The following is a 10,950-nucleotide window of genomic DNA, read 5'->3' on the forward strand; positions in this document are numbered from 1 at the left end:
CACTCAAATATTGAGTACAAAAATCGTAAAATAACGGTCTTTTTTTGTTTAATTATTAATGTTTAATTATTCGCATTGTCGGTCCTAATTTCACTTATTATTGTTTCTTATTTATATCGTTGTTATAGCAAATGAGCGATATGTCCATGTTTAAATAATTCTTTTTTACCTTTGCGGATACATGTATTTCATTTGAATTATAGTACATTTATTACTTCCTCTTTGCTTCGGCGCATACATCATTAATAAGATTTCTGAAATTTGGCAGTACTTAAAATCGTACCATGAAACCCAGCGATTTGGCATTCGTGCGCAAAATTCATAACAAGATACGTAAACTGAATCTCAGGCGGCATTTAACACAATCTTTGTGTTCTAGCTTATTTAATTTCGGCCGAAATTCTATGTAGCCGTGCCAGTGACAGGCAGGCCGATCCGGCTTTTGCCAAGTAGTACGTTATCGGTTTATATCGAGAAGAACTTCCGGCAGTTCCGGAAGTTCCAAGACTTTATCAGTGCTTTAGAAATAAACTTCTTCTGTTTCATGTGAATTACACTTATCGATCTTCATTTACAAGCTACGTGAGTAGGTATATGCAAAAATATCAGATAACTGAAAAGTGGATTCGCTACAACTCTTCTTACAAACGACCAAACTTTAAATTTGATATTTTTGGACGTGTCTTTTAAACTTTACGATCTTATTTTTTTTGCAAATGTTTGGCACAATTAAGTTTCGTTTTAAAAAAGTAAAAAAAAAACGAAACTGCTTAATTTCAATTAAAGATTAAAATTAAAAATTAAATTAATTAAAAAAATTTAATTCGGGAATAATTCTAAATTTAAATTGAAAGTGTCGAAACGGAAGACTTTAATATCGCATTAATATCAAAAAGAGCTGTCGTAAGCTATCTATTTCCTGTAAAGATTTACTTTGCAATTTAGATTACGGTTCGGATAAAGCCCTAATACTAACCAAGTTAGGAAAGAGCCTCTCAGATTAGGATCAGACTGGTTTAAGACAAAATCAGATCGTGAGTTCAAGTAAAGTCAGAATTACTAATTCAACTAGTGTGTGCCGTTACCATTAAATCTGTGTAAAAATAACTAAATGCTGAAGTTGAAATTAATCGAAAAATAGAGAGAGAAACAGATCCGATTAGCATACTTGTTAATGTTGATTGAAATTTGATTAGAACACTCGTTAATTAACTGATCCAACTCGCGTGTATCGCATTTCGCGTTAAAAGTGTTAAAACGCGCGACCGAGCCTGCATCGGCGGACGCATGACAATTTCCTCTGCATCCCTCGACCTAAACAATATTCACTTTCCACTCTGTTTAACTCGCGCGAAATCACCGCCGGTCACTTTTTCGGTCGCGCCGACACCCTCCCGTCGCAAACGAGCCGTGTGAACATAACGCACCCGGGACCGCGGCAGCGTAACGGCGGAATTGCGGTCGACGTGGACACGTAAATACGTATACACGCGCGCGGCGTGCGCAACGCAAATTCGCGTAGCCGTGAATAAGGAATGCCGCGCGATCCTTCGGAGTGTGCATTTTTGTAAAATATTCCGCGAGCGCTGCTGTAAACCGCGACTCGGAAACCGTAACCACCCCCGTATTATGGCGTTCGCCTTGCCATCGCGAGGCGCGAGACAGGTTCCCTGTGCCAGGCATGCCAGGCACAACCGTCGGTGGCTTCCAACTTCAAAACTATCCTCGTGGAGGAGCGAAGGAGCGAACTCTAAATCCTTCCGTTTCCCCAGCGCGCCAGACGTCTTGGAACCTCGCGCCGCCGTCACCTATGCGAGCGACATTAAAACGCGGCACCGCGGTAGTGAACGGCTGCGGAGCTCGACGTCGGAGACGACGGACCCAATAAAAGAATCAGGAGCGCGCTGGGGGTGGCGTGTTTCTCGCGGTCGTAAAGTCGACCGCGTCTCCCGGCTGCAGTTAACAGCCCGCGTGTTTCGCTTATGCGGGAACGTGTCGCGCAACCTGACGACGACGTTATGTGAAAAATATCACGGGGAATATGCCCGATTCGCGACGGGTCGTTCGCCGATGACGCAAGCGCAAATTTATGCCGCCCGGGAACCTTTACGCGTTACCCCCCCCCCACCCCCTCGTTATTTGAATACTACCGGTCATTACTGCGTCGTTAAGACGATCACGACGACCGCCCGCGGCGAAACGACACGCGGAAGGAACGTGACGTATTGCGGAGCTGGAGATCGTCGCATCGCAGAAGAACCGTGTATTTCACAACGATACTTAATTTTATTGATAGTTCTGATGCCCGATTTAGTTGCTTCTTTACGGGATTTGCCATTCCTGACTCCATGCTGGAAATGGACTTATATTGCGCATAAATATCCAATGAGCCAAGGCTTGCTATAATATCAATATACTTCGGGGGTACGCAAACAATTTATGTCTGTCTCTAATGTGGAAATAAAAGAGCAAATACGTCCATTATACATGCGATACGTTCTTTTCTCTCTCTCTCTCTTCTTCTCTTTTCAATCGGTAAAATGTCACTCATGTCACGTGTGCATTAATAAAAATAAGAAACAAGTCCTAAAATGAGCATTTCAATTTTTTCCCACCCGCAAAGGGTCCCCCAAATTATGACGGCGACCCAGTCGAATAAAATAGCAATAAAATAGCTGTTTCTCTACACCATGTTGATTCAACTGTTATATTTTTATCACACAAACGAAGAGACCGCTTCATTGTGCCCTATACCTAATTATACTCCTTTCTCCCCTATCTCAAGAGATAATTTTATATACGGATAACATATATGTTCGATTGACCATATAAACCCCTATGATGCATCGTTAGATTCGCTTTTTTTATACCCGACTTGTTTCGGGACTGTAAACAGGAAAATCTACATCTATTTAAAAAAAAACAAAGTGACATTTAATTGTTTAAATATCCGCAATAATTGGTTAAATTTCCATTCATGTCTGTATAATTTTCCTTTATTTACGCATGTTTTGAAAATTTCGACGGCATTGATATCTGAACAATTCTGTTATTTTAACATATTTTATGTTATTTGATATTATTTTATATATCAAATGACAGATTTTTATATTAATAAATACCAATAAATGTTTTCATTATTTTAAAATTATCTTAAATTCTGTCAATCCAATAATTTTGAATAACTCTAAAATTGTCAAGTCGGCAAATAGAATTTGGCGAACAAATATTAACATTTAATGCACACCTTAAAACATTTGTATTCATCGTATGCTTTTTTTTTCTTGGATGTTGGCTTTTATCATAGCATTTATATATCATTTCTTTTTTAATTGACAACCATACAAACATTTTTTTAAAAAGTTTAAATATAAGAGTCAGTTAATAATTTTTATATACTTGTAAAAATCATAAAAACTCATGACGAACGCAAACGACCTATGGCATGCCGTAAGACAAACAAAAATGTACATTAAATATTAAGATTAATGTCCGACGGAAGCTCGTATTCATAGTCTCTTCGACCAGACGAAAACACAAAATCTGACGAAGCGGAGAGCCAGAGACAAGAACGGTAAACATTTATCACCGCCGTGAAGTCAGCCTATAGTCGCATTTTCTAACAGCAATCAGTGCATCATTCCAGTAGTGCAATATTATACTGTATGCTTTGTTTATCTTCTCGCTTTATACCGCGAATGTAAAATCCGCTTGGGGCAAATGTTGCGCAAGGCTGATGCAAGTACGTACGTATGTACGTACGTGCATGCATGCATGCATGCATGCATGCTTGCGGCCGGAGCAAACACACCTATTCACGATGCACGAGCAAAATCAACATCAACCAGCACGTGTGACGATGCGCCGTTTCATACAGGCGTATCTATCCGTCCGTTGTCGGTTGTCTACCACCCTTGTATGATTACACGGGCGCGATTGTTAAAGTGTTGTTGACCGGACGGTGAGATGTTGGATCACTTGCGCTCATGTCTCGCTCGCATAAAACAGCGACCGTAATGGTATCGCCGTCAACAGGAAATTACGCAACTTTACAGCGTGTGCCCCCGGTGTTTCCTCCGCCGCAAATAATAGCGCAAAGTGACACTCGAACGTTTAAACCTTGCGCTGTAATAAGATCGCGAGCTTCCCGCGCTAATAACGATGAGAAAACCTTTAAGGTATTTCTCCTGTATTTGCAGCCCGTTGAAAAAAAATTCAATTTAAATTAGATTAAAAAGTTTTGTTTTTTCGAGTGAGACAAAGCGCTCGCTCACTCGCTCGCTCGCTCGCTCGCTCGCCGTCTTCGGGCACTCGAGAGTCGCTCAAGTATTTTTAATTATAGAAGCATGTGGCAACCTGTTGTCGGCGTAAGAATACTTTAAAGGGTAAATCGATCAGACGTGACCTAGGGCATGTCTCTTGAACAAAGGACACGCCCGGTACTAAGCCATCTCGCTTCGCATCCGCGCGCGAGAACATTTTTCCACCCCAGTTTCCCAGCCGACAACGTCTTCGCTGGATTACGCGCACGCTCTATTATATAGCGTATTATATGTGCTCGTATCAGTCCAAGTTTCCCCGACACTCGATTAAAGTCAGCTTTTGTGGAGCATCGAGCGCGACAGTCAACACGAATCATCGTCTTGCGCTCGTTTAAAATGAATAGCGGGCGAGGGGCGAGGCTGCGGATGCATAAACCCGGTTCCCGACATTTATTCGTACAGCACCAAGTATCTGTTATTTTAATGAACGCCGCGGAAGTACGTGTTTGTACACCTTTAACGAGGCATACGCGAATAAATCCCGGTAAAACCGACTCTCGCACGCGCAAGATTCATCCAGCGCAGCTCCACACGCGCACCCCGGAGAGTGTATGGAGATTGTCGAGCACAGTGCCAATGTAGGGTATGTACACGCGAATAATAAACGTTTTTTTCAGAGGTGTACACAGAGGATGCGTAACATCACCTCCTTTGTGGCGCAATTTTTATTCAATGTCACACGTTTGACCTACTAGCTCAAAAATTCCAAGTCGCACGCAATTCGCGTCGCGATCCTTTTTTTCAATTTTTGAGTTAGAGAATATGTCAATAAATGCGAAACAAAGTGCGTACATTTCAACATGACGGTATAATATAATTGCGTAAATACAGTGAGCCAGTTTCTTCGCGTATCTTTCATTTATCTAAACATATCTAACGTAACAAATATTATTCTTTTCTTCAGCACATATATTCCATGCCGACGTACACGTGGTAACACGTTCCTTTTTCGTTAATTAATTAAATGTTATACGTAATTCTATAAATAAAACTGTATTTATGTGAATAAATATTTTTCCAACAGACACTAGATTCATATCGTATTTAATCACAACAGGATTTCTAAAATAAGCATAGAAAAATTTTTAAAACGGGAACATTACACATTAACATTAATTAGCGTCTACATCAACAATAAAACGGACATTGGAAGAAGACCGCGCAGTGTTGTGAATTTATATTATTAAGTTAATGAAATTTTTATTACACGCTGTGACAGAACAAATCTGTGCAATCGCACTTCACAGGTACGAGCTTGTTGCGGCTGTGATAGCACATCTCTCGTACGAGTCGTATATTAATCCTCTTCAAAATGGAAGTGGCCCATGTCACACGCAGAGTTTCACAGCATGACGAACCGTTTCCTCCCGAAATATAGCATTCCCATCGATCAGCTAGTGCTCACTTAGTAGAATTCAGATCGCCGTCTTCGCACAGAGGCATTGTCTGGCTTGAGGCCCGTACGTCACTAATGGGAATATGCGCGACCCCAGATACCCCGGCTGCATGACAAATGCACTAATCGGCCTTCAGTATAGAATCGTTACGCCCGCGCAAAGCTATGAGTGATTACTTTGACCCGTCGACGATGCCTCGATGAATATTGAACGGAAGAACGCGATTACATATTCCGGAGACGATGCCGTAATTTTACAGTGACGAGGGAAAGTAGAACTTGGAGTCTGGGTTTTCAAACATCGACCGGCGCGTTGCGCTTTAATTGAAAATGCGAAACAAATAAATTGTTGATAAAGTAAATTTTATCGAACACTCTAATGTCAGAATATAAAAATTTCCGATGACTGTCTGACTTAAATCAATGTTTAACAAATAATGTAAAATACGCTGCATGAAATTTATGAGCAAAAAACTTCATTAAATGTCTTTGTTAATCTTTCTTTTCTTTCTCGGTTGCTTTTACGTCGAATCTATTTTATACGTTAGACGACTCTATGCATCTTCACATTCTTGCCTCTTTCCCTCTTGTGCCAGTCCATCCTGGAGGTTGTTAAAAATTCATCAGAATCTCCTTGCTTATAAAGTGCTATTTTTCTCCATATACGCCTCGTTTGCGTACAATCCCGTTTCTTTCGGAAGATTGGTGCACACTCGTGTGTCAGTGTGCGAGTGAGATGCGAGCGAGATTAGGTAGCGGCGTTGCCGCGCGCCAATGTGGAATCTAGATCGCACCAAGACCGGTGGTAGCGCCGTGATACGTATAATGAAATATGGTTATTGATACAAATTGCCACGGATATGTTTTAGTACATATTTGTCACGCGGAGAAAATTATTGCGACACCGATATTATTGGTCCACTAAATCATTGTCGAAAAGGGAAAGAGAATGGGGAGGGAAGGAGACAAAACATCGGGCAGCGCAGATAAGTTTATCCGACGCGATCGCGATATGGGAACACCGATCGTAAAATTCTAGGTGCGAGGATAGTAAAATCCTTCGGCTTAAATCGAACGAGAAAATATGCCGCGGCGCCCAAGTAGCTACCGGAAAAGTTTTAAGACTTGGTTTCAAGAATATGCGAAAGTTTCGAGGGGGCGACTTTTCCGAAAATCTCGCGCGAACTGGACTTACGCCATGTCCTCGTGCGCGTAAGGACTTTGAATTGCTACATGAATATATAAAAGTACAATGCATCAGTGGTGGCACGAAGAGAAATCAATGTCGTCTGATAAGTGCTTCGGAGAACACGCTCGGATTTCTCGTTATTTCTGCATTGGATATCTCTCTCGATAAGTCATCTGATCGATTCGTATTTCGAAAAAGATTATTTAAAAAAACTATACCCCTATTTGCGCTACACTCGTTACAATACAAGAAAAACTAAAAGTTTCATTAATATTAATGAAACGTAAAAGACGATTGAAATGCATAATAAAAAACTAAACACTTCGTGCATCTCATTAACTTTATCATCATGCTCGGAATACATTGTATATTATAATCCTATAGTAAAAACGAATATCTTCTCTTACATATTTTTTCAAACGACTTTATTACTTTTTTCTAAAAGATTTTTATAATGGATTGACCTGTGTGGAGATTACTACAATTACTTATTTTTCTACAATTAAATTATTTTTTCCTGTATCTCCAAGGTAGAAAGTTTTTATTTATTTATTTTTTTTTATTATCAAGATATATCAATCAAACTTGTGTAACAAATGTAAAACACATTTTAATATTTATCTAATAAACCCGCGTCGGTTCGTGCATTACACTGGTTGGCTCGTGCATACGTAAGCCGGACAAAATTAATGAAGAAAAATTACATTGCGCGATAACCTTCTTAGGTTCATACATATTTCTGTGACAACTTGGATATTTAATGAATGTAGAAGACCATTAGGTCATACCTTGTGTAAATTTTGGAATTAAATCTGAATAATCATAATTCCACCATTAAGCAGAATCCTGAGATATGAAATTATCTTAAACATACGTACGAATAGATTTTTTTCTTAAATAAATCAGTTGTAAATGTACAAAAAGTTAAAAGAATAATTTTTGTAAACTTATAATCAGAAAATTTTCCTGTTGGAATAAATTGGAAAGAACTTTCCGATTAAAGAAAGAAGTTTAACTTTACTCTTTTTTGTTACATTTGTATTATATAAAAATTATATTAATAAATTTCTTCTTTTTAAAAATTTAGAAAACAGACGTGTCCATATGACAAAACAATTACCAATATGTCAACTTTAAGTTAGTTTTATTTACACTTTACAAATAAATTTAACAGAACAGTGTAAAACAGAAATTTGTCAGCAATTTCAAAATAAGACTGTACACAAAATGTAGAAACAAAAAATATTAAAAAAAGTTAAAATGTCAACTATTCTTTAACTTAAACTTCTACTACATTGACTTTGCTTAATGCTCCTAATACCATTTCCTTCCATTAAATGCGCACTGCAACTTCAATTTCAAATCCATAGAATAACGAGGGAAGCGAGAACAAAGATTGCTTTTTCAAAATCGAACTATGGCAAATGTCAGTTCTCGGAAAAGGGTTTGAAAACTCATTAACCGAGCCAGCTGGTTGATGACTTTCCATAGTGTTACTATTATCGCAAGCATTCGAATTAACTGCATTCGAGCATTACAGCATCATCGACCTAGTCCGCACACGAGCTTAACTATTTCCTCCCCTTCTTTTATTTCCCCGCTCCCGCTCGCGCAATTCCATCAATCATTTCAGCTTTGCGCAAGATTCGTCCATTATTCGTATCCCTGTCCTTCGTTTTCTTGCTTCTCTTTCATCTTCCGTTCGTTCGGATTCTATCCACTACTTCGTAAAATCAAACTTTTGACGTCTTCCGTTTGTATAGTTTAAAATGATAGAGAAAATTTCATAATTTATATTTTTGTTACATTTGTTGTATGCAGCTAAGATTAATAGATTTTTCGAATTATTCTGCGAAGCAAAAACAATGATAATGTTTGCGGTAACATTTGCAATAATATTTGCAACAATAATATTTGCAAATTAAAAGCAGCATATGTACAAAAATACAAAAATACCATAAATACGTTGACAATAGCAAATAATCAAGTGATAAAATAAAGGCAGGTGCAAGTAAAATAATTATCATTATCGCCATATGTAACGAATTGCACGGCTGAATTTATGGTTATTCAAAGATCGATTTGTATGCCATGGTACAATGCCCTAGTTGCGTTGCATTAAAATTATTATAATTTAATACAAGAGAAATTATTTTCCGGTATTATTATGAAAGGTGAATTGATGTTTTTCTTTCTGCGGTTGCAAATGCCCGCAGCAACGGCGCAGATATGCACACGTACGCCCACGTATGCCAACCGCGAAAAGTTGGATATTTCACACAATTGCAATTTGCTAAACCGCAAAAAAAGTATCACATCGGTTTTCATACGCGAGGGGAGAAGAATGTGCTTAGCTTGATAATCGACTAACTCTCATAAATTCGTTAATTCTCAACTCTGAGAATTGTAAATTAGAATTTCGACGCGTATTTTATTACGGTGAATTAATAAATCTCTATTACAAATATCGCAGTTATTTGTAACGGCAAGGAATTTAACCGGTAATTACAGGTTTATAAACTTTTAGATGCAATTTAAGTCTGCGGTTGGTTTATAAAATTTCCGTATATTTTGCAAACGTTTAAACTACAAACTTTTAAATTTTAATTTCAGCACTTTATTATATATTTATTTATTGAGCAAAACGCAACAGCGTTCCCTTAAAATCATTGTTTGAAACATATGTACCTACACTAATATAAATATTGCGAATGAATTAATATCAAAGGTAGTGTGTGTAAAATGCAATTTGTAAAACTCGAAATATCATATTTAATTAAACGTCACATTTAATTGATTTCCAGCATGATTAATTATAAGAAATTTATATAAATAATGGATAAAAAAGCTATAACATGTTTTAATAATAATAAATATATTTCTTCGTTTATATATTATCGCGCATTGAACATTCCGCGAAATGAATAAATAAAATTTTTCCACTCTCGCGTAGTAATCTCACGAATCCTGTTTGACCAACGACAGCTAAGTAAAGCTGTCGAGCAAAGACAAGTTTGAAAAACGTGCGACGTAAATAAGCGATATCGGACTTTCGTCCGTTTAATTTAGTCCTCACGTTTATTTCAATGAGCCTTCACTCCAGGAGTTCTAGGTAATGAGAAAGCAGTAAAGACAGATTAAGAGAGCCCCTAAACTCTTCCCATTCCCGAAGCTAACATTCTTTTGTGACAAATCCATTAGGGACTTCGAAGAAATTGAGTTTGCGCCCGCGATTCATTATAATCTCATTTATAAATGAGAACTAACTGCTCGCCTAGAAAACTGTGACAGCCCTTTAATTATCGCGCTCTAACAGCGTACGTTCAATAAATTATCCGAGAACGTGATAATGCTCGATTATAATCAACAACTTCACTATAATCTCCATAAATGGGATCACTTTGTTCCAAAATTATTTAAATAAATAATATTTTTTATTTCTAAAAAAAATATAGTTCCCATTATGCTTAAATATTATTTAAAATACTGATAATTAAAGAATAAATAATATTTTATGTTATTTACTTCCCTCTCATAAAATATATTCGTATGAAAAAATTAAATAAGAAAGAGCGTGAAGGAAAAAGTGCACGAAACTTCCGTGATCTCTACGTAAATTTTATAATTTTGATTATTATACAAACAGAAACATTATATTTATCATTCAAGAAGATTTAATGTAATAAAGAAATTTTTATTCAAAAAGATAGCATTCCCGTAGTTCTTAAAATATTGAGAAAATTTCGTAACTCATTTTGTACTTCATGAATATAAGGATCTATGTAATCTTACAGAAGTCATAGAATCTCGCAATCAGGAAAAGTTGAAGAATGTAATACATTTTCGAAACTATTATATTAGTGCACGTACCGTTGGTGCTTACGTTCCTAATTTTACGTTAAAATTTTCTTACTACGACTTAGGTAGATATTACATTTAATATTAAATTATTTTTAACTCCTCGAAATTATATAACTTTTAAATTGCGTTATCTGTTTCAAGATATTACGTGTCTTATGTAAACTTGATAGTAATCATATATA

The 10,950-nt window shown here is 37.2% G+C and overlaps 1 protein-coding gene across 5 annotated transcripts in view; it reads right to left on the reverse strand.

Annotated features, from left to right (window-relative positions):
* Positions 1-10,950, reverse strand: part of LOC105194638 (basement membrane-specific heparan sulfate proteoglycan core protein) — a 288,155-nt gene that overhangs the window by 200,731 nt on the left and 76,474 nt on the right. The window lies entirely within an intron of this gene.

This window comes from Solenopsis invicta, chromosome 11, assembly GCF_016802725.1.
Source record: "Solenopsis invicta isolate M01_SB chromosome 11, UNIL_Sinv_3.0, whole genome shotgun sequence".
Taxonomy (NCBI): Eukaryota; Metazoa; Arthropoda; class Insecta; order Hymenoptera; family Formicidae; genus Solenopsis; species Solenopsis invicta.